The 24,844-nt window shown below is 46.5% G+C and overlaps 2 protein-coding genes across 6 annotated transcripts in view; one reads left to right on the top strand and one right to left on the bottom strand.

Moving 5' to 3' along the window:
- Window positions 1–23,134, bottom strand: part of ZDHHC22 (zinc finger DHHC-type palmitoyltransferase 22) — a 41,565-nt gene extending 18,431 nt beyond the window's left edge. The window contains exons 1-2 of the mRNA XM_037503803.2: window positions 23,015–23,134; window positions 22,544–22,636 (exon numbers count right to left, since the gene is read on the bottom strand). The gene's annotated coding sequence lies outside the window, so the exon portion shown is untranslated. The remainder of the gene's footprint in view (window positions 1–22,543; window positions 22,637–23,014) is intronic.
- Window positions 18,644–24,844, top strand: part of TMEM63C (transmembrane protein 63C) — a 72,774-nt gene continuing 66,573 nt past the window's right edge. For 3 of the 5 annotated variants that reach the window (XM_054691924.1, XM_037503797.2, XM_037503796.2), the window contains exon 1: window positions 18,644–18,781. The gene's annotated coding sequence lies outside the window, so the exon portion shown is untranslated. Of the gene's footprint in view, window positions 18,782–23,598; window positions 23,643–23,695; window positions 23,727–24,844 lie in introns of those variants that run through there. The other 2 variants (XM_037503801.2, XM_037503802.2) reach the window with 2 other exon arrangements.

The raw sequence follows: 24,844 nt of genomic DNA, 5'->3' as shown, positions 1-24,844 counted from the left end.
CCTGGTGTGTGTGTGTGTGTAACTCAGAGTCTAACAGCACCAGGAGCAGGCCAAGATTGTTGAGTCTCTACCACAGAAAGTCAGCAGGTGACCACTTGGGGGGAGCAGTAAGGATCAACCATGTGCCAGGGACTTTATACACATTATTTCACTTCAATCTCAGCTTGCCCGGTGAGAGTGTCCACATCTCACAGGGGAGGAGCCAGAGGTAGGAAATGTCCAAGAACTCACAGACAATAAGTAGTGGAGGATCCAAACAGTCCAGGGTAGAGTCACATACTTTGATTCAGACAAAGGATGCTCAAGAAAAATGTCCAATACATTTCTAAAATGTCTTTAAGCAAGTAAGCCTCAAGAGAGAAACAAGGAGACTTCAGAAGCCCACATCCCAGGAACAGAAAGACTGTGGATCTGAGGCCTTGCATGGCAAGAATACATTGTCCTTGACCCTAGTTACAACTTCAGGGGGTGCTGCGGCCAGTTCCCAGAATCACACAGACCTGGATTCAATCTGACTCATCACTTTCCAGCTATGTGACCTTGAACAAGTTACTTAACCTCTCTGAGCCTCAAGATAAGCCATAGAATGTGGGCAGAGTAATAATTATTCATCAGTGGTTGTGAGGATTGAGTGAGCTCATACTCCAGCCCCACTGCTGCCTCAGTTAGAAACCAACTCATTATTTCTAGTGCCCACCTATGCAGGGAGATTGCCCTGGGCAGAGCCTTTAAACATGTGGTGACACCTGCCCAGAACACACTTCCTGCCCAGCTGACTGCCTTGTTTTCATCCTTCAGGCTTTACATAGCTGTCATTTTCTCTAGGAAACCTTCTGCAGGCTCATACGTCCAGCTGACATAGACCTTGGGATACCATATCATGCCAAGTTTAAAATGAAATTTTATTTCATTTTATTTCTTTTCATTTTATGCATACAAGAGCTGGGGTGTAGGCCAGAGGTGCAGGGAGAGAGGGGGTGAGAGGATTCACCAGAGACAGAATGGGGAGCAGAACAGGTGGACTGACCGAAAGACACTGCTGAGGGGAGCAGCAGGAGAGACAGGAGAGGTCTTCTGCACCATGTGGGTAGCTTAGCTCCCTGGCTGGGGATCAAATTTGTGCTGCAGTGGCTGCCAATAGCTTCATAGTGCTGAGACTTAATACTTTGCTCCAGGAAGGATAGAGACTGGGCTCCGCCACGTTGTGCCCACAGTGCTCAGCACGGAACTTGGCCCAGAGTAAATGCTTGGCCATGTGCAGAGTAGGAGGAAGGATGCATGGACTCTCCAGGGACCTGGGTGGTAAATCCATGAGAGACAGACCCCTGCAGACCCTCTGAGTCAGGTGCTCCAGGCAGGAAAGAAGGAAGTGCTGGAGCTGCCGCTGTGGCGTGAACCTGCTTTTTTTCATTCTCATAGGGAAGAAAAGAGGCAACTAGCACCGCCCTGCACAGTTGCCCCTGTTCTGCACTTTACAGTCCCAGAGGGGCATCATCTCACACTAGAGGCATCATAGATTTGCACGGTTATTGTGACAATTTCCCAGTAGATGGCAGTAAAGCATCTTAAGTTAAGGGCACTTTGCCATCTATACCAACGCACTGTTTGGGTATCTGCGCTGTCCGTGTGTCTGTCAATAAGACCTCAGAGATGCTGAGGGGTTACCTGACACCCTTTCCAGCCTTGTCTCACCTCCTCTGCACTCGAGGGCTTCACATTACTACACCCAGAGTCTAGGTGAGGGGCTGAGGAATTCAGGGAAGAGATGCTACAGAGTCAGAGTCCCCAACTCTATCCTTTGTTCAAAGAAGGTGATGTTCGTGATCCGAAGCCCTTGGGTTCAAGTTCCAGCTACTGTGCTTTTTTTTTTTTAAAGATATTATTTAGTTATTTATGCATACAAGAACTGGGGTCTAGGCCAGAGGTATGGGGGGGGTGAGAGGATTCACCAGAGACAGAGTGGGGAGCGGATCAACTGAAAATACACTACTGAGGGGAGCAGCGGGCGAGACAGGAGAGGTCTGCCGTGCCATGTGGGTAGCTCCCTGGCTGGGGGTTGAACTCAAGCCATAGTGGTGATAGCGCTGAGACTTACCCCCTGCGCCACCAGGGAGGCCCTCCTTCTTAGTGAGTGGTCATGGGCAAGACCTTGCAGTTCTGGGACCTACCTTTCTCTTTTGCTATCCTTGCCCTTAGGGTTGGGAGGAGCAAACACTACAGGGAACATGACCCTGAATCTGTAGCTGTAAAGTGTCTCTGCCCGGGAGTATCCTGCATTAATAAAATGCAGGACTTGCCCAGGTGAACTGGGGAGAATATGTTGCTCTATTGGGGGAGGGGAGGGTGCTGCAGACCCAACGACTGCAGCTTTGTCACCCCCCCTTCCCCGCCCTCCAGAGCCATCTCCTAGGGGATCTCTTTCCTAGTCTCCACCACACTGCACTTCTTGGGTGTTTTGTTTAGTCTCTGCTCCCAACTCCTCAGCACAGGACAGTTGACAAGTATTTAATGAGCATCTACTATGTGCTGGATGCTGTACTGGGCTTTATGGTCCAGTTGCTTACAGCTTTCTGGAGGCAATAAAGTTAGCATAGTCACCATCTTCTAGACAGAGACTCAGCCCATTCTTCTGGGACCCCAGGGAGAAAGAGGCCTTGCTTAGTTCTTCCATTTTTGGTTCTTAGGCCACTTAATAACCAGAAACTATCTTTGGTCCATGCGACTGAACACACCTCTAAGGATGAGTCTAAGAAAGCCTTAGTGGGGTCTTTCCTGCCACTCTTATACTGGGGAAAGCGCAGCTGAGGGAAGCAGAGAACAAACTCAGCACGGGTTTCATTTAGAATCTGGCTTGGCTGTGAAAAGACAAGAGGCCTACAGCAGTTGTGGTTTGAATGAGGTGGACATACACGGCGCTCTCACATAACTGAAGCCTGAGGCAGGCGGTGCAGAGGTAACATGATCATTGTACAGTGTTAAGAAGGACCAAAGCTCTTTCAGTGCCCTAATCCAGTATCCCTTGGGTAGAGTCCTTATCCTCACGGGGAAGGTAGCAATTCAGGCCTGGCAAAGTCCTTCACTGTATCAGAATCCAGGTTCCTTCCTTATAATTTCCCCACTCTCCATTAGTATGCTGCTTCCACATCATGGTCCAGAATCATTGCTCAAGCTCCAGCCATCAAGTCAATATTCTACCAGCAGGAAGTAGGAAAGAAAACATGCCATTTGCACCTGAGGACACTATCTGGAAGTTACTCGTGATATTGGGTCATAGGAAAAGTCCTAACATATTTTTTCTATGTTTTCTTTCAAGCAAAAATGTGTCATGATTTTTCCAACAACCCAATACTTTCATATATTTCCCACTGGCTTAAATTTAGTCCCATAACCATTGCTAGATGCAATGAAGAGAAGAAACGAGTCTTTATTCCCGGTTTCCATGTGACTATCTAAAACGGTGGGTCCAATTCCTAAGGGATAAAAAGAGAATGGTAATTTAGGGGATCCATGAGAATTTCTACCACCTCTTGCCTATGAGCTACCATCTGTCTACGGGGGAGGTCTCTAACCAGCAGGCTCCTTGGCATAAACTAACCAGGACAATAACCCAATAACCATAAAACCACAAAACAAGAGTTATACAAAGACAATATTGGGGTAATTTCCTCTCTGCATATAAATGGCATTTGCATTCTGCTGTCATTAGCAACACTGCCAACATTCCTAATGTAAACCCCCACCCTCTCAGCTCCCCACAGTCAGTCCAGCTAGCGCATCCCCTCCCCATCTTTGAGACAAACCCCCTTTGCACCCAGCACCCCTCATCCTCACCCTGGCTTTCTAGAGTGGAATGTGGCTGAAGTGGAGGTATGGGGGGGAGGGATGCGGGGGAGGCCCAGTTACCTCAGCTGCTGCACAGCAGGAGACTCGGTGGTTGCCTTGGTGAGTTGGACAAAGAGGTTTCTAGAATGCTTAATGCATTATCCTGACCTGGGCCTTCTCTCTTGCTTAGGAGACAGGGCTGAGAGGCTGAGACTCCTCAGTCCCACCTAGTTCTCTCCTACCACACTTTTAAAATACTTCCCCACTCATTACCTCTTCCTGTAAAATGGGGATGTCAAGTCCTCAGACACCCTATGGCATGGACAAGGGGACCACATTAACACTGCCTTTCCTGCACCCTCACCCCAGCCCTGCACCTTAGCTACCTCTTCCACATCATCCCATTTGACCCCCAGAGCCGCTGGCAGTTGGCCTTGGCAACCAGCTCTGGAGCCACCTCTCCAATGCTAAGGTCTGCAGCACCTTCATGAGTTTTCCATTCCAGGTAGGATGGAGTTTCCAGCAGGCTGCCAGATGGCAGAGGAAGAGACATTTGGGGCAAGAGAATGTTCATAGCAGTGGCTGTCCCTGCCAGCTTTTCAGGGACAAGTCTGGAGCGGGAAGAGGGAATATGACCCTACTGGTGATGTTAACAATCAGCCACATGCCTGGCCTGTGGTTGGGGAGACAAATCACGGTGGGCACCACGCCAGCTCTCCTTGCCTTGTCTGCCCCACACTCCCTAGGCAGCTACCCACACCTCTGACCTCCTGGGACCGTGGCTCCTCCCTCGCTCTGTCTCTTCAAGCCCAGAAAAATCATCCCTCTACTCAGCAAAGGAGGGCAGGACACCTTCGGATCCCCAGTTTCTCTCCTTGGCCTCTCCACCCTGACCCCTCAGTGCTGGCTACGCCAGGGCACTAGATCAGGGCAATGCTGGGAACTTCCCAGAGTGTCCTAAGGGGTGGGTGCTCTCCCCTCAGCAGAGAGCCAGCACCTGGAGGCCTCTTTGGAACCCCCAGCAGAGCTCCACTCAGCAATCCAGCAAGGGGAGATGGAGAGAGGGCGAGAGGGTAGTTAGGGGTTAGGGTCTCAGCCCACATCCTGGAAACACAACTTGGGGACCAGGACCTGGTCCTGGTGAAGTTTAAACTTGTGAAGTTTATGGTCCACACCTGCTCCTGCATACATGCACACTCACACTCATGCACACAAGCACACTCAGACCCTTCACACACTCGAACTTCACACGTGCACACATGTGCTCATATGTATACACACTTTGGTCCAAATTCCTCTAGGGGCTACACTCTCACAGTTGGGTCTGAACTCTGAAGTCAGACAGAGGCCGCATTTGCTTTTCCACACCAGTCATGGCTTTGCAGCAATATCTTCTTGTTTCCAGAAGGCCATACATATAGGGTGATACAGAGGGGCAGTAAGTGCCAAATGTTTCTCCTCCCTCCTCTTTCAACTGTGGTCACCACTTCCTTGTGCCTCCCACAGGTGAGCACACGTGTGTGTGGATGTGCGTCTGTGTGTGTGTGAGAGAGAGAGTGCACACCTGGGAAGGGATGCACACATGATTGTCTCAGTGAGCACGCAGCCACAGCCCAGGTACACTGCCAGCAGGTTACACGCACGCGGGTGTGTGCACACACAGTAACCTACTGGCACGCTGCTCCACACTCTGCTCCATTTTGTGTTTGTGCAAATACCATCCGGGCTGTCCAGAGAGCTGGGACCTCCGAGGCTCTTCCTGCCGCTGAGCTGCCGCCTTTTCCCAGCCTCACCCAGCGGTTGCTCATGTCACACACACACAGGGAGCCTGGGATCCCATCACGCAGATGTGACAAGATTGACTTTATGTGCCCTCCTGGGTGAGCAGGGCTGTTGGGCTTTATTGGTGCTGTCTCAGTTCTTAGTGAGTACCTGCCTGGGCCGTCAGCCGTGTGGCTGTGCACAACGGTTAGAAGTGGGCGCCAAGGAGTGACCGGCCCAGTGGCTGGGCCTCTCACACTCACACAACACCAAAAGGCACCAACCCCCCGGGATGAAAGGAGATGAAATCGAGCTTGCTGGGCATGTGGGCGAAAGTCAGCTCTGGGGGAGAGGGTGGACTGGGGTGAGGGGGGTGGTGCTGCCTGAGGGGAGGTTGCCCAGCTCCTCTGCTCAAGGCCACCAGGCTAGTGAAGTCCCCGTCCGCAGGGGAGTCCCTGTGCTCGTGGTGGGTCAGAAAGATTCACGCCAGTGGACACCACCGCGGGCAGGGAGCCAGCTGGGGGGCCCTGCCTGACTGGAGTCTGAGTAAGGAACAGGCCTACTTTCTTGCTGAGTCACTCCCACTGGGATTGTCAAGAAGGGGAGCAGGACTGGAGAGAGAGAGCGTGTATGAGACAGGGAGAGAGTGAGCAGGAGCATATGAGCTCACACACATACACACACACACACCCCTGCGACACCCCCCACACCCTTCACATACAAACCCCCTCACACAGCCCCCCCACCCTCGTGACACCTCCCCACACATACCCCTGTGACACCCCTCCTCATACACACCCCGACACACACCCCTGCGACACCCCACACACACCCCTGCACACACCCCATACACACACCCCTGCTACACCCCCCAAATCCCCCCACATACACACACCCCATATACACAGTCCCTACACATACTCTCGTGACACCCCCCCACACACCCCTGCAACACCCCCCCACACTCACACCCCCCCACATACAAGGCCCCACAGACACCCTCGCAACATCCCCACACATACACCCACACACACACCCCTGCAATACCCCCCCACACACACCCATACACACCCCACACATACCCCTGTGACACTCCCCCACACACACCCCTGAGACATCCCCCCCCCACACATATACATACCTCATATTCTTTTTTCCCCACAAAATGTAAAAGTCACAGGGACAAAGGGAGAGCAGCTCCTATTGCCTCTCTGCCTCAGCTGCCATTTTGCACCCCATTTCCACCAGCCCTCTCCTCCCTCAGCCCTGCTTCTGCCCTGGAGTCACCAACTGTCCTGGATGGCTCAGGATGATGCGCAGCCCTGGGAACTAGTTGGCCACCCAGTCACCTGACTCCATTCCCTCCTCATCTGGTCTCTGTCCCTGTGAATTACCCCAACCTGGCCCCTCTCAGGGGATGGAAGTTTTCTGGCTCTGAGGTGGGGCTCCCATGTAACAGGCTTTGGGGGTCTCATCCCTGTGCTGTGGGGGCAGAGATGAGTGATCCTGGGTCTGTATGCCCATTATACTCTGGGGGTGAGGAGGTGCTCATTTCCCCAGAGCTGGCTGGCTGGGTACCGGGCCCCCTGGGAAGAGGCAGCCAGTGAATGGCCAGGCTCTGGGTGGGCTGGAGACTCAGGGGCTGGACAGAGTGTCTCATGCTTCCTTCCATTAAAAGTCACTTTCCGTGGTAGAACAAAATTCCAGCACCCAACTGCTATCTTCCACACACCTTTCTATTCCTATGGATCTGGCTGTGGAAAAGTCTGGATATGACAGGATTCAAACAGCACACGTTTTTGCTTTGTCTTTAATCACCGCTTTCAACCAGGCTTGTCAAATCTCTTCTGGCCCAAACAATACTCCTGGCAGAATCCTAGTTCTCTGCTCACTTTCAATTATTAAAAATCCAGGTTAGTCTAGTCCAATTTGAAAGTTAAACATCACCTACAAACACAAGGTGATCCTGCCTTTCCCTCAGAGCCAAGCAAGGCTAGGAAAGGGGAGGTGTCTTCTCCTCCCACCCCCTCAGAATGCTTTCATCTCTGAGGTTTGCAGGACTGAGACTGGGGTGGGACGCAGGGGTGAGAGCTGGAGGGGCTGGAGAAGTAGGCTTCCAAGTGGGGTGAGTGGTTGAGTTCTCTGGGGAGACAATGCCTCTTCCCAGGCCAAATCCCTCCAGCACCTCCCAAGGTTTACTTGACTCACAGGAAGCTCCTGCACCGTGGCCTGGCCACCTGGGGACACAGAGGCCTCCTCTGCTGCTCTGACCCTGCCCATCCTGCTCCCCAACTCTCCTCTTCTAGGCCATGGGGCAGCTGAGACAGTCAGCTGGTACCGCCTGAGGAATGGGATGCACGTCCCTCCTGGCAGACAGCCCACTGCTGTGAGCAGCTGGTGCCCTCTCTCTGCTTGCAGATGCTGGAGGGGAAGCCAGAGCACTCTGTCCTGACCAGGGATGTCTGGCCCTGAGGTCATCCAGGGGCCTACCCAGAAGTGCCCCACACTTGGCCTAACTGCTACCTTGACTTTCTTCATGGTTTCTGAATAAAGAACCACTCCTTTTCATTTTTCACCGCTCCCTGAAAATCAGGCAGCTGGCCTCCCTGGGACTGACTGCTCTCCTTGTCCCCACCTGCTTGGGGAAAGGGTGGGGGCGCGCAGCTGGTTTGGGCAGCAGAGCAGCTTCTGGAGCCTGCAGGTCTCCACAGTGACCCCACCTATCCTCAGAGGGAAGGATGCCTGCACCACATCTCCTCCCCTCTGGCTTCCAGCCGTCAACACTCAGGCAACAGGGCCTGAACTCATCAGCCCCCTGTTGGGACACGGTCACCCTTTGGCTGCTCACACATTATCCACATCAGGAATCAGACTAGCTCAGGTTACATGCTTTGCTTTTTTTCTTTTAGCAACAATGAAATCATGTTGTACATATTGTTTTATAGCTTGTTCTTTTCACTTAGCAGTGCATACATATCTTCATGGTGAAACCACTCAACATAACCTGCTTTTCAGTGTATTTCCGCTACACCTGCTGAGCAACACACCACCCCAAAACCCAGAGGCTTAAATCAGCAGTGACTCACTGTTCCTCATTATTCTGCGGGTTGACCAGGCAGTTCTGACCATCCACCCAAAACACACCATCTAGAAAGAGAAAAGCTGAGCTGCAGCATCAGTGGAGCCACTTCCTACTTGCGTGACCTTGGCCAAGTTCTTGAACTTCAGATTCCTCATCTGTAAAGTGATACAGATGCTAATAGTGATGTCACCCTTAGCTGAAGTAATTTGAAGGTTAAATGAGAATAATGACAATCGTTTCTACATTGTCATGCTGTCGTGAGGATTAAGTGTTCCCCTGGCTTAGGCATAACAAACATTAGCTATTACTATTACAGACTTGGGCAGGGGTGAGGCCAGCAAGGGAATTTCTGGGGTAGGGGTGTAGTAGGCTCTCCAGCTCAGCATACTGACACAGGATTTCTAGGGGAAGAGGAAGATCCTAAAGGAGGCAGTGAACAGAGCTGAGAGTGATAAGTATGGCTCAGCCATCTCGCTGTGCAGGAAGGCACTGGCTAGCCATATTTTCCTGCACACTAATAATATGCTGGTAATAAAGTCAGGAGTAAACTGTGCTGGGAAGTAGGTAGTTCCAGCTAAGAGGCACCAGACCTCAGCAAATGATCCTTGGGCATTCACAGGCCTATTCCTCTAGCACTCTGTTGTAGGGGCGCCTTCAGCTCTCAGGGAACAGAGAGAAAGACACGGAACCGAGGAAGCAGCTTTCAAAGGAGGAGAAACTATCAGGGAGAGAAAATCTAGACCCTGTTGGTTTTCTGTGGCTCAAATATCTTATTTCTTTCATTATACTCTCAGACTCTAACATGTAGACAGTCGTGTCTGTGTTTAAAAATTATGTCATGGGCCTCCCTGGTGGTGCAATGGGTTGAGTGCAGCACTGTGAAGCTGTCCGCAGCCTCTGCAGTGTGGGTTCAATTCCCGATGGCCAGGGAGAAACCCACATGGCGCAGCAACCTCTCCAGTCTCACCCACTGCTCCCCTCAGCAGTGTTTTTGGTCCATCTGCCTGTTCTGTTCCCCGCTCTGTCTCTGGTGAATTCTCTCACCCTCCCATGCCTCTGGCCTGTACCCCAGTTCTTGTATAAATAAATAAATCTTAAAAAAATAAAATTATGTCATATTTAAAACAGACAAAAAGATTTAAGAAATAACACAAAAAGCCCTGTTCTTGCTACCTGTTGAAGAAATAAAATATTGTCAATAATTAAATTTTCCCTGGTACTTCCCACCACGTTTTCTGACCTTCTAAGAGGTAACCACTACTCTGAATCCTGATGTTGACAATGCCCTTGCATGCTTTTTTATTTTTCAAGTACAGAAATAGATCATATGGAAAGGATAGACTGCTTCATAGAGATCTGAGGTCCAGTGAAGAGCCTTTCACTGGGTTCCCTGGCAGGATTGAGATGACCTGCAGAAAAGCTGCAGGAGAACCAGAGAGGGAAAAAAGGAACAAAATTTCAGGAGCCTGCCACAATATCAGCTGGATTAATATATATATACTTAGACTCTTGTAGAGGTTGAAAAAGAATGGCTGAAAATTTTCCAAATTTCATGAAAAATATAAACTCACAGATCCAAGAAGTGAATCAAAGCCAAACATAAAGATCACCCCAAGCACATATTTAAATTGCCAAAAACCAATGATAAAAAATACTTTTTCAAGGAGCCAGAGAAAGAAAAGCAACGTTACATACAAGAAAGAAAATATAATAATAACTCTGACTTCTTATTAGAAATAATACAAGGCAGAAGATGATGGAATTAAATCTTTAACATAATACAAGAAAAAAAAGAAAATACCGCCAAATTAGAATGCTGTATTCAGTGATAAAGCCGAGGGATTGTATTGCCTGCTGACTTGTATTTCAAGAAAGGGTGAAGGCTTGAGGAAATGACATAAGATAGAAAGTCAAATCTCCATAAAGATTTGAGTGAAACAAACACTGGACATGGTAAAAGTAAAGATATTTCTCCTCATTTTTAAACTTATGTGAAAGATAAGTAACAGTTTAAAAAATAATAGCAATATACTGTGGCATTTAAAATGTATGCAGGGCCTCCCTGGTGGCGCAGGGGTTAAAGACAGTGCTATCAAGCTATCGCAGACACTGCAGCATGAGTTCGATCCCCGGCCAGGGAGCTACCCACATGGTGCAGCAGACCTCTCCTGACTCGCCTGCCACTCCCCTCAGCAATGTATTTCAGTAGATCTGCTTGTTCTGCTCCCCACTCTGCCTCTGATGAATCCTCTCACCCCCTCCTATACCTTTGGCCTGTGCCCCAGTTCTTGTATGCATAAATAAATAAATCTTTAAAAAAAATTTTAAAAATATATGCAGAAGCAAAATGTATGCAACAGGAACACAAAGGACAAGAGAAGAAGGAAAGGGTCCAGTGTGGGGAGCTGCTGGTGTAATGTGTGAAGCTGTATCATGTCATTTGAAAGTAGACTGTGAGAAATGAAAGATGCATAGTGTACATTTTAAAGCAACCACTAAACAAAGGAGAACAACAGCAGTAGGCCAACAGAGATGAAATGGAATCCTAAAAATATAGTCAATACAAAAGAAGGTAGGAAAGGATGGAGGAGAACTTTGAAAAATTATTCAAAGTATAAGGAACCAATCTTAAAAGGCTACACATTGACTGCACTTATATGGAACATCTAGAAAAGACACATCTATGAAAATAGAAAGATTAGTGTTTTCCTAGGACAGAGGAGGTGGGTGGGGGATGTGGTAGGGGACTGGAAATGGCTGCTAATTGGTAAAAGGTTTCTTTTGGAGGTGACAAAAATGTGGCGGTGATAGCAATTTTTGTGTGACTCAGTGGTAAAAACTATTGAATGGTACACTTTAAATGGGTGATTTGTATGATCTGTGAATTATATCTCTACCAAATGGTTTTTTAAAAATAAATGAACTAAATATTCTAAGAAAGGCATCAAACAGCTAGTAAGAAAGTAAGGAACCTGACAGCTCCACAGACATCGCGAAAGTCAAGACTGATCACAGCCTATGAAATATAGGCTTAGTATTTTTAAAGAAATAACAGTTCCGTGTGAAAAAGCTGCAGACTTGGGCTGCCAGGCTGGCACCCCAAAGGTCGGGTCTTAGAGTGTAACTCACAAAGAAACTGACCCTTGCGTAAGTCCTTAGCCAGGATTTTTCTCAGATGGGTGACCAAGCAAATCCTCTCTAGGAGAGATATTATCATGAATGGCTCAAAGAATTTTATCAAATACCTTTTCAAATGCAATCTTTGGTTATACAGCACATAATTAAATCAAAGATAGCCAAGTACACAATGAAATAATACACTATGAGCAAGAAACAGAATCAATCATTAGGAGGAAAAGACTCAAAGAAATGAGGCATTGGAATTCTTGATCACAGGCTATGAAGCATAGGCTTACTATTATTAAAGAAACAAAAGTTCAGTTTGAAATATCTGCATGGTACAAAAAGAATTAGAACAAAATCTGTTAGAAATGAGAGCAGTCAGTGTAACATGGCACTATATTTATATAGTGCCTCTCCTGTATTCACCCACTGCTCCCCTCAGCAGTGTATTGCAGTGGATCTGCCTGTTCTGCTCCCCACTCTGTCTCTGGAGAATCATCTCATCCCCTGCACCTCTGGCCTGTACCCAAGATCTTATATGCATAAATAAATAAAAGAAATCTTTTAAAAAATTAAAAATAGTTCTACCTATGATCCATTAACTCTCTATATTAAATGTCAGAGCCATGTTGACATTTAAAAGGAAAAAAAAAAACCGACCATTTTATTGGATATAGTTGTGTTTGATAAAATTCAATATCCATTCATCATGAAAACTAGGAATATTAGCATAGGCCTTAATTTGATAAAGGGAATCTGTAATAATTACAGCAAACATCATTCCTGGTGGTAAAACAATAAAAGTTTTCCCTTGAGGTTGGAATCAAGACAATACTATCATATCTTCTATTCCACATTCTAGCCAGTTCAGAAATATAAGAAAAAAGCAACGATGAAGGAAGAAAGGAGAGAGAGAGGGAAGGAAAAAGAGAGGGAAAAGATATAAGGATAGTGTATAAGTTTACTCAGGCTATCATAACAGAATTATACCACGCTGGAGTCACTTAAACAGCGGAATTTATACAATTCAGGACATACAGTTGTAGAGGCTGGAAGATCAAGGTCAAAGTGCCAGCAAGGTTGGTGAGGTGCTTCTCTTCACTGGTCATCTTTTCTGTGTGGCATAAGGAAAAAGGGAGTTCTTCCTATTGAATTAGGGTTCCACTCTTATGACCTTACTTAACTATAATTACCTCCTTAAAGGTTCTTTCTTCAAATATAGTCACCTTGGGGGTTAGAACTTCAACATAAAAATTTAGGGGAGGGCCTCACTGGTGGCGCAAGGGGTTAAGCACTGCACTATGAAGCAATCTGCAGCTTCTGCAGCCTCAATCCCCAGCTGGCCAGGAAGCAACGCACAAGGCACAGCAGACCTCTCCCAACTCATCCGCTGCTCCCCTCAGCAGTGTACTTCGGTCGATCTGCCTGTTCTGTTCCCCACTCTGTCTCTGGTGAATCCTCTCGCACACCCCCCCCCACCCCCTGCATCTCTGGCCTGGACCCCAGCTCTTGTATGCATAAATAAATAAATCTTCTAAAAAAAAATTTAGGGGAATACAATTCAGTCCATACCAGATAGAAAAGGGAAAAAAATTGTCATATTGATTATATGCATACATAGAAAATCCAAAATAATCTAGGAATTACTAGAATTTGGCAATGTTAATACATAAAAATCAATTCTATTCCTATATAGAAGCAACAGATGTTTCAAAAATAAAAAATTTTAAATTTATTTTATACCATATAAAAATATCACAAGTTGGAAATACATGATTTGTCTTTAATGTAGAAGTTCTCTGTAAGGAAGATTATAAAATTATACTATTTTCTTGATGTGATACGGCAATATGCCATATTCTTGGGTTAGGATATTCAATACTTTAAAGATGTCCATTCCCAAATTTTGTATAGGTTTGATTCAATTTGAGTCAAAATATTACCAGGTTTCTTTTTAGAACTTGGCAAGCTAATTCTAAATGCAAAGAGCCGAGAAAAGTCAAACTGTTTTGCGCTGAGTTGCACCATTTTACATTCCCTGCAGCAATGTATGACCTCTCTGATTTCCCCCACATTCTCAGCACTCCTTGTAATTATTGCACTCACCCTGGAGGGTGTGAGGTGGTATCACAATGTGGTTTTGATTTGCTTTTCCCTAAGGACTAATGGTGTTGAACAAATCTTTTTATATGCTTATTGGCCACCTTCTTTGGAAAACTGTCGACTTAAATCCTTTGCTGATTTTTTAAAAATTGGGTTGTCTTTTTGTTATTAAGTTGTCAGAGTTTTTGAAATACTTTACTGAAGTAACATTGTCTTGTAACATTATATAGGTTTTGGGTGTACATCATTGTAAATCAACACCTATATATACTATAAGAGTTCTTGATATGTTCTTGATCTAGTTCTTCTCTCATATGAGATTTTCAAATATTCCAGCCCATTCTCTTGATAATGTCTTCTGATACACGAAAATTTTAAATTTTGATGAAATCCAAATTTTCCATGTTTTCCTTTATTTCTTATACTTTTGATGTCAATTTGAGAAAGCATTGTTGGAACAGAATTGAGAGCCCAGAAATAAAACCACTTATATACAGGTAACTAATTTACAACAAAGGAGCCAAGAGCAAACAATGGAACAAGTAAAGTCTCCTCAACAAATGGTGTGTGAAAACTGAACAACCACAAATAAAAGAATGAAACTAGACTATTACCTAACATTGTACACAAAAATTAGTTAAAAATAGATTAAAGACTTGGATGTAAGAACTGAAACTTTAAAATACATAGAAGCAAACATAGACAATATACTCCATGACACTGGTCTTGGTGATGGGGCCTTGATTCCAACAAAAGCAAAAATAAGCAAATGAGACCACATTAGACTAAAAAACAAACAAAAAAGCCAAACCAACCAAACAAAACTGTGCATAGCAAAAGAAGCCATCATTAAAACAAAAAGGCAGCCTACAGAACGGGAGACAGTATTGCAAACCATTACCAGAGGAGGAGTTAGTATCCAAAATATGTAAACAACTGATACAAATTCAACAACAAAACATACAACCCGATGTAAAGATGGGCAGAGGATTAAAATAAGCATTTCACCAAAAAAAGATGTCCAAATTAAGATGAAAAGATGTTCTATGTTGCTTATCATTAAAGAAATACAAATCAAAACCACAATGAGAGTTCACCTCACACTAGTTAGCATGACTATTATCAAAAAGTCAAGAAACAGTAAGTGTAGGCAAGGACAGAGAGAAGGAACCATTGGGCACTGTTGTGGGGATGTAAATTGGTGTAGCCACTACGGAAACATATGGAGACGCCTCAAAAAATTAAACATAGAGGGGGCCTCCCTGGTGGTGCAGGGGTTAAAGTCTCAGCGCTATTAAGCTCTCACCAGTCACTGTGGCGAGAGTTCGATCCCAGCCAGGGAGCAACCCACATGGCACAGCAGACCTCTCCTGTTTTCACCCACTGCTCCCCTCAGCAGTGTATTGCAGTGGATCTGCCTGTTCTGCTCCCCACTCTGTCTCTGGCGAATCCTCTCATCCCCTGCACTTCTGGCCTGTACCCAAGATCTTATATGCATACATAAATAAAAGAAATCTTTTAAAAAATTAAAAATAGTTCTACCATATGATCCATTAACTCCACTTCTGGGTATTTATCTACAATATGAAAATGCTAATTCTAAAAGATACATGCACTCCTACATTCATTGCAGCACTATTCACAATAGCCAAGGTATGGGAACAACCAAAGTGCCCAATGACAGAGGACTGGCTACAGAAGACGTGGTACATATACACAATAGAATAGTGCTCAGTCATACAAATATGAAACCTTGCCATATGTGACAGCACGGATGGACACTGAGGGAATTATACTAAGTGAAATAGGTCAGAAGGAGAAAGACAAATACCATGGATTTCACTTACTTGAGGAATATAAAGAAAATAAAGCAAACTAACAAACAGAAAACGCTTAGGATCCCACAACTGAATGGTGGTTACCAGAGGTGAAGGTGGATAGAACAGAAGAGGGGATTGGTTGAATTTCGAATGGGCAAAAGACCTTACCAGACACCTCACTAAAAAAGATATATAGATCGCAAATAGACCAATGAAGAGATGCTCAACAATATATGTCATTAGGGAATTGTAAATTGTAAATTAAATTATAAATTAAAACAGCAACGAGGTCCCCACAACACACTTATTAGAGTGATCAAAACCCAGAACATGACAAATATCAAATGCTGACAAGGATGTGAAGCTATAGGAGCTCCCATTCATTGCTGGTGCAGATACAAAATGATACAACCTCCATAGAAGACAGTTTTGTCATACCGTTATCACACAATCCAGAATTTGCCCTCTTTACTACTAAATCAAATGAGCCGAAAACTTACGTCCACACAAAAGCTTGTATACAGATGTTTATGGAAGCTTTTCAAATATTTATTTATAACTTGCCAACATTCAGAAGAAATTAAGATGTTCTTCAGTGGGTGAATGGATCCACTGTGCTACATCCAGACAATGGAATATTACTCAGCACTAAAAAGAAATGAGCTATCATGTCATGAAAAGATATGAAGGAAACCGAAATGCATATTTCTAAGTGAAAGAAGCAATCTGAAATAGCTATCTACTATACAATTCCAACTATATGATATTCTGGAAAATGCAAAATTATGGAGACAGTAAAAGAATCACTGATTGCCAGGGGTAGGGGGAGAAAAGGATGAACAGGCAGAGCACAGAGCATTTTTAGGGCTCTAAGTATCAAGTCTGATACTATAATGTGGGTATATGTCATTATACATTTGTCAAAACCCACAAAATGTACAACACTAAGAGTGAATTCTAATGGGACTTTGAGAGAGAATGGTGTGTAATGTAGGTTCACTATTTTAACAAATGTATCACTCTGATGTAGGATTCTGATAATGGGGAGGCTGTGCATATGTGAGGGCAGGTGGTATATGGGAACTCTCTGTACCTTCTGCTCAGCTTTGCCTTGAACCCAAAATTGCTCTAAAAAATAAAGTCTATTTTAAAATACCATAAAGCTGCTTTTTCTTGATTAAACATTCCCCTGGTTGCTTCAAGCTTATGGTTAATTTCTCGAGATCCAAAACAGTTGACATGCCAGTTTCTGACAGCTTATTTGTTGCTTTTGTGGAGGGGCAGCAGACTTTTGGAATTATTTCCTCTTCTGCTTTCACTGACATCCCTCCAGATAGATTTTAGACTTAAATGCAAACACAAAAGACTTTAAACTTTTAAAAGACAGTGCAGGAGAACATCTTCACATCCTCAGGGCAGGGAAATGTTTTTTAAATGTGATCCAAAGAAGGTTACCTTTCAAAAAGAGATCAGTTTTACTAAATTAAAATTAAAGACCCTTGATCATCCGAGACCACTGTACAGAGACTAAAAAGGTCATCATAAAATAGAAATAATCGGAACAACTAGAATGCACAAAAACTCTATAATACCCTTCAAAACAATTAGAAAAAGACAGCCCAGTTTTAAAAAGAAATGAATGAAATGCCTGAACAAGTACCTCTGAAAAAGGTTCTCCAACAAATTTATGACCATGTGCCTCATCTCATTAATTATTCATGAAATGCATATTAAAACCACAACAAGACGCTACTAAAACCCCACCAGCCCGGTAATAAGTTCATCAATGCCAAACACTGGAAAGGTTGTGGAGTATCAGAACTCTCATGCACTGCTGGTGGAGGTATAAGTTGATAGTACCCTACTTTGGGAAACATCTTAGCATTAATTAGTAAAGCTGAAGAAACACACCCCCAGTGTATGACCCCACACTTTTACTCTCCATTTATAGAAGCCTCAATATGTACTAGGCATAGTGATATTGCAAAAAAAAAAAAAAAAAACCAAAGTTAATGAACAAAAAAACTAGAAATAACCCAAATTTCCACCAATCAGGATAAATTATTCATGACACAGTCAAACAATGGATCACCACACAGGAAGAGCAATGAATAAACTACACCTACATGCCACAACCTGATGAATCCTAACTGTAAAATGTTGAGCCAAAGAGCCCAATGAAAAGTAAATACAATATATATGGGCTGAGATTCCATAAATGTCCACTTAAAAAAAGACCAAACCAAGTTATAGTGATCAGGGATGGTAAAAGTACAAAGAAGGGCAAGGAAGGGTAACCATAAGGGCCAGGATGGGGTTCCCTCTGGGGTGGCGGCCAAGTGAAGGAGAGGGTGTGATCAGGAAACAGGAATGCCTGGTGATGATGTTCTGGTTCTTGACTTGTTACCCAAGAGTTTGTCTTGCGATTATTCGTTAGTGTGCTCATTCGTGTTTTAAATATATTTTTCTCTGCATGTGTATACCTCACGAAGTTAATAAAGGTTATAAAATGAAGCAAGGGTTTATTACTGATTTGACATTACAGATGTCAAATCTCAGTAGAACGAGCATGATGGAGCTGATTTCAAGAGTGTGGCCATCCTACTTTGCAGCCCAGAAGAAACCCAATAGGAAAGTCACATTTCTATCCCATGAGGATCTGCTTCAGGGGGAACTTTAGTCTCAATAAAACATCAACATGAGGACTCAAGTATTCTTTAATGACCTAACCGTGCATGGCGTGAGCTGGGCTCCAGGCAGAATTGAGGTATGGCTGTGCAGGCTTAATACCCACAGATATGTTTGGAAACACTCTAGCTCACTTCTGTATGGGGACCCCCTCCCTCTCCAATGTTTCTAGAGTTCCTGCAAGGCGGGGGGTACAAAAGTGACATCCTTTGTGATGTCACCAGCATCAGCTTCTGACCTGGCCTACCAGGAGTTTTCAATATTGGTAGTGGCTGTTGATGGTGGAGGATGGTGGAGGAAATACAGTCATGGATTTTCCAGGAGAGACGTACTCGTAAAAGAGATGGCTGCTAGCTAAGAGCACCTGCCTGGTGGGGTGCTGGTGAGTAGGGCTCACTCTGAGAGGGCAGGGTGCCAGGGTGTCTCAGCAGCTATGGGGGGGCCAGGGGTTAGTTCTCCGCCATGGAGGGCCAAGTGGTTATAGGACCTTGGCTTCTCCACTCTGGTCCCAGCAACCTGGGAATTGCCAGCTTCTAATGAGGAGTCAGTGATGTGTGTCTGGACCTAAGCTGAGGTCTTGTCTTCTCTCAGACTCCACAAACCCATGTCTGGTTAGTCAGTGTCCACTAGAAGAATAGTTTTCCACCCCAAGATATTGCTCCCCTACCCTGTGCACAGGAAATCAAATACCCTTCTGTCCAGAAAAGCAGATTAGAGTGTGGACAGAAGCCAGAACTCCCAAAATGGACCCATATTCTTGGAGAGTCTTAATTTGACCCTTGGGGACAGGGGGTACCCTAAAATATTTGGACCATCATTTCAGATGTGAATAGAGACTTGGTTCTGCCCTGAAGATAAAGTTGCTGGCAGTGGCATCTATTTAGACTCTGAAACCTGGAGCAAAATGTGGGGCATCTCACACCGACCACCTCCAGACTTAGGGACCCCTACTTAGCAGTCTCAGCCAGCACCAGGTCTTGGGGTGGTGGAGACACTAGTTCCTCCCTCCTTTTGCTGAAAGCACCAGAGTTGAACTGATGAGACACAAGCAGTGAGCATGCCAAGCTCTCTCTTTCCTGGGCCTCTCAGTTTTGCCCCCTCATTTTGAGTTTTCCTGAACTCATCCAGGCATTGGGAGAAAAGCCATGTACAGGTGTGCAGATTGTGTGGGCAGTTACAGCCAGTTCTGCAATGGTCATCTTTATAGGTAGGTCTCACGAGCACAGGGGAGGGTTTATAATGAAATAATTCTAGACAACAAAGGCCCAAGGTCACAATGAGCTCATGGACCCCCCTGCAGCTCTTCACTGGGGTGGTTTATGACCTCAGGCAATTTCACTGTTCAATATTCCAAATTACTGCTACCCTGCTAAGCTCTATCATCTAGCATAAATTCACCCTCATAGTCACTAACTAGTATTTATTGAGTCAGGGCACTGTGCTAGGTTCTAGAAATAAAAAGAAAAAGGAGACAATCTGACCTTAGAAGGATTTACAATCTAGTGGCAGAGAAGGCAAATATCAAAGAATCAAAATCTTTATTTTCTGACCCCTGAGGAAAGGTATCATTGGGATGACTGAGCTTTCTGGTTGTTGAAGGTTTCTGCCCTTAAGCATACAAGTTTTGTTTTATGTGAACCATTTTTTCATCAGAAACACTTTCCTTTTGAAATAAAATATTTGGTCAGAATTAATCTTCTCTTTGCAATTCAGGATTGTTCTGAGCATCTTTCCAGCATTAACCAGTGATACAGTGATGCTCTCAAAGCTTGTTGGAGTGACCTTGCACTAAATGGTCCCAAACTTTTGAGTCTGCTTGTTGTTGTTTTCTATATATGTCCTTTTTCTCCTTCTGGTGCTCCTTCTCATCTGCTGTGAATTTGGGAAACTAGGTTTATCAGCTGGGCTAGTGGCTCAGCTGCTTTAACAGAGACAAAACAGTGAATCTCTCCAAGGGGTCTTGCTCTCTATGGAAAAATCTAAGGGAGTCACTGGTCCAGGGCTCTTCTCTTCCAGGTCATTATGAAACTCAAGTTCTTTCTGTCTCACCTTAGGGTGTTATCCTTGTCATCATCATCAAATCTGCCTGCCCCCACCCCCAGGTCCAAGGTCAAATCTGTATGAAGGCAAGGAGAAAGTAGAGAGCAGACTCCTTCCTTATAAGAATGTGGCTCAGAAGTTAAGCAAATCACTTCCATTCATATATCGTTGGCTACAACTTAGTTCCATTGTGGCATCAGGCCGCAAGGAAGTCTGGGATATGTAGTTTCCAGGAGGGTAGTCATGAATCCAAGTTCTACCCTTGAAAGTTCTACTGCTAAAAGGCAGAGGGGAGGAAAGGCTATAAGCCGGGCACCAAGCAGTCTCTGTCACCTGGATCTGTTAAAATTGTGTGCAGAGTAAAATGGAGGGGGGATCTTACTGAAGATACCAGGTGTTCTGAAGAAAAAGCACCTGATTTTTGACAGTGTGACAGTTGTTGGGCTGTTTAGAGGCTTTTGTTTTTTGTTGTTGTTCTGGAATGTGTTTCCAAATAAGGCAGTAGAGATTAACAAAGAGGTCATAGAGACAATAATGGTCTTCTTTTAAGATCTTCCGCCTTAATCCACATGAGAACAAGCATGAAACATGTTCTTAGCACCCACAAATCTGTCCCTTAAAAACTTCTCAAGGCTACAAAGACTCAGATTTTCGTTCCCACACCTTTACTAAGCAGCCTCCTGCTCATCCAGGTGACTGGTTTTTAGTTGGTTGGGACCTTGGGGTCATCTCATCAGGGTATAGCCCACCTTGCACTTCCATGGATTCTCCATCCTGCACCCCCCTTTATTGATCATCCTTGATGCTCATCTATCAGGTCTCATCACTGGGACCTAGAGTGGCTAGATCAAAATCTCACCTGTTGGCTACTGCTCAAAAACTTTCTATGACTCCCTTGCACCTACTAATTCCAAACTCCTGAGCCTTGCCAAGACCTGCTTCCCATTCTGGGAGACCAAGCCTCCCATTCTGTCCTCCAATCCCAGCAGAGGGCATGCTCAGAGACTGGCGCACATTTGGTGAAGGTGGGTGGAGAGTGGCTGAAGCCAACTCTGCATCTGGACTAGTACACCCACCACCGAGTCTCCTCATAGGACACTCAGTCATTGTCTCCCACTCAGCATGGGAATTTCAAGGCTAAGATGTCTCCACCTTCTATCCAGGTCCTTCTACAAAGAGACAGAATAACATTAATCAGGCATCTTCTGTGTGTGCAAAACTGAGCTAAGCATCTTACATGCACTTTATGCATACAGCAACTCAATGAAGTAGAACTACTATTGACCACCTTTTGTTTGCATTACAGCACTCATTTTACAGATATTAATCTCAGTATGGTTAAATAACTTATACAGCATGGTTACACAACTAGTAAGAGACAGAACCCAGATGGGCACCAAGGTTCAACTAGATCCAATGACCATGTTCTTTCCACTTAACACCCTTCTAAAGGAACAGCTTGACCCATATTCCTTCCACCTTGGGGTCAGATACTAGTTCTGTAATGAGAAAACAGAGAACTAGGGGACAGACGGCTGGTGTCCAGGTTTTACTCTTTCCCACCAGTACCATAACAACAGCAACAGGGACACTAATCTGAACATCAGCTTTGTATGCAAGATCTCATTTAATCCTCACAATCAGCCATTAAAGTTGTCATTATTATTATTACTTCACCCATTTACTTATTCAAAGAGAGAAGCAGATGGATTAATTCCATAGATAGATGGCCCAGCTGTAATTTGAAACCAGACAGCTGGAGTTCTCAAACACTACTCTTGTATTTATTTGGTTTATCTTTGTTGTCACCAATCCCTTCCCAAAAGAGAGTAACAATGGTGTTAGGACCAGAGAGACCTTAGACCCCAACTAGTGTAGCCCTTTCAGTATTGCAGAGAGGGAAAAACACAGAGCAATCAAGCAAGTCACCCAAGATTGTAGTACAACACATTAACAATTGGTGCTGGGTTAGCACTCAGACCCCTGATTCCTATTGCCATAGCATAACACACATCCTAAAAGCCCTCCTGGGCCATGAACGAATTAATGAGTGAATACATGAATGCACCGATAAATGAATGACAGAATATACCTAATGGCTCACCTTGGGTTTTCTTGGGTGGCTCGGCCAGAAGAACCAGGGAGCATAGGTGGGAGGCAGGTACAAGGCAGAGGGAGACAATCTGGGAGTATCCACCTGGAGGGGGCACAGTGCTGCTGGTTGGGGTGTGCGGGGGACACCCCGTGCAAGCAGAGCATCTTCTCACCTTGTGTTCCTGCTACTTCTTTATGGCCTTCTTTATCATCTTGCTAACAACCCTAACAATTAGTATCTTACCGCTATAAAACTGTTGAGAGTCACGGTCAGAAACTGTTCGGCAGCCCTCCCACTAGCTGTGGTGCTGCCAGCCTGGATCACAGTCTCCCTGCCGGGAAAGAGTGAGGGCAGCTGTTACTACTGTCCCTTTCTTTGCATACTGCTCTTTGGGGATCCAAGCCCTGGTACCTGCCCCCCACAGTCAAAACTGGTTATCTCTAGCAAACTCTCTGGCAGATTAGCCAGGAAACTGGTTACCTGCAGGAGAGTAGCCCATGACAAACTGGCCATGACTCAGTCTGCTCGCTCCCAAGGGCCTCCAGGAAGGACTCAGGCCAACCTGTAGATCTTCCCTTTGCTGGGGAAGGAGGAGGCGGAACTGTGCACCAGGCACGGGGCGGTGCCAGGAGCTGGCCCCTGGGCGGGGCAGAGCGCCGTTATCTTTGTGTGGTTGTGTGTCTTTCCTTGCTTTGGCTGGCGAGGTGGAGAGATTTCAGCGGAAGACAAGCCCGGGAGGAGAGTTGAGGGCGGGGGTGAGGGCTGCGCGGTGGGCACTGAGCAAGACAGCTGCCACGGCCCAGAACAGCAAAGGGGCTGCAGCCGGGGCCCGGCAGCCTCGCGCTTAGCGACGGTAATTTGCAGATGGTTCCTGGCGGCGACAGGGTCTCCGAGGCGGAGCCTGGGGCTTTGCATATGATAATGCAGCCAGGGTTCCCCGGCGGGTCAGACAGCCCCGGGGCGGGGCCAGGGCTGGCTCTTCCCGGGGAGGAGCCGGGATGCTGCTCCCGCGGTGATGCGGAGGGGAATTTGCTGACAGTCCCTTGCCAGGTGGGGCCGGCTGGTGGAGGCTGGCGAGGTGCAGGGCCGGCGGGCCGTCTCCCCCCAGGTAGGAGCGGGCTGCCCGTCCCCGCACCCGACGGCCGGAGCGCGGTGCCCGGGGCTGGGGCCGCGGCGCGGAGCGCGGGATGTGGTGAGCGCGCGCGGCTGGTGCGAGCTGGGGCTGATCGCGCGGGGTTTAGGGGCGCAGGATCCGGGTCCTGGACGGTGGAGGGGGTGGGGAGGCATCGCTGGCTCTAAGCTCTCCCCGACCTCGGGCTGGGAGGGCTGGGGGTGGGGAGACTGCGCCACACTCCCTGGCCATGCCTGCCGTCCTCCGGCCTGTGCCAGGAGGCGAGTGGCTTGAGCCGCCCACCAGCGCGGCTGTGGCTTGGTCGACCTCCTCCGCGGGCGGGGGTGGGTGGGCAGGAGACACGTTTGGGGTCCCCCGCTAGCCAGCTGCCTTACTGAGAGCTAGGTGGGAGCTGCCTCTCTGGACCACCCCACCCAGGGAGTCCCCGAGCCCAGGCCTGGGACGGGCAGCGTGCGCTCTGGCCCGCAGACTGCTCCGTTAGGAGTTGGCCACAGCGTCTCCCGTGCCCTGCTGTTCTGGGGTGGTGGGCGGTGGTCTCCTTACGTGCGGGATGGGCTGGGCTCCTGGGTCCCCAGGGGCAAAGAGATGACACCTTTTCTCAGATGCTTTCAAAGGAAGGTTCTTGTCTATCCCCACCTGTCCTTGGGAGAAAACTTTGGATTGGAATAATGGCCGTGGGGAAACTGAGTCCCAGCAGTCACTTAGTAGGTCCTGCAGAACTGGTCTGTCAGGCGATGCTCTGACCTGATGCTTTCTGGAGGGGCAGGGGCCATTCTTGCTCTCCCGCCAAGCTGAGGTGGACCGCCCACCTAATGCCCCCTGTGCTCAGGCTCTGAGATTGGAAAGAGGTACACTGTCTGGGGCTCCAGGGTGTCATTCCTGTAGCACTGCAGGGGTCAGAATTGTCTGGGGGCAGGAGAAAACTGCTGAGGAAAAGCCTCATCTGAACAGAGGGGGCTGTGGGCCTCTGCTGTCCTCCTGGGTTCAGGGAAAGAGAGAGTTGGCTTTGGGGAGAGGGAAGGATCCAGGGCCCAGCCCAGGTCCAGGCTTCAGTTTCAAGCGCCAGCATTGATGGAAGCCACTCGGAAGTTCTGAGACTGCTGTTGGAAGGACAGGATACAAGGAGATGGACTTTCTCCATTACTGTCCCCACATCTCGCTCAAGAAGAGGCCAGGGA

This window comes from Talpa occidentalis, unplaced genomic scaffold, assembly GCF_014898055.3.
Source record: "Talpa occidentalis isolate TD23 unplaced genomic scaffold, MPIMG_talOcc4v2.1 talOcc4.11, whole genome shotgun sequence".
Classification (NCBI taxonomy): Eukaryota; Metazoa; Chordata; class Mammalia; order Eulipotyphla; family Talpidae; genus Talpa; species Talpa occidentalis.
The sequence above is the reverse complement of the archived record's forward strand: the minus strand, read 5'-3'. Positions and strand labels throughout refer to the sequence as shown.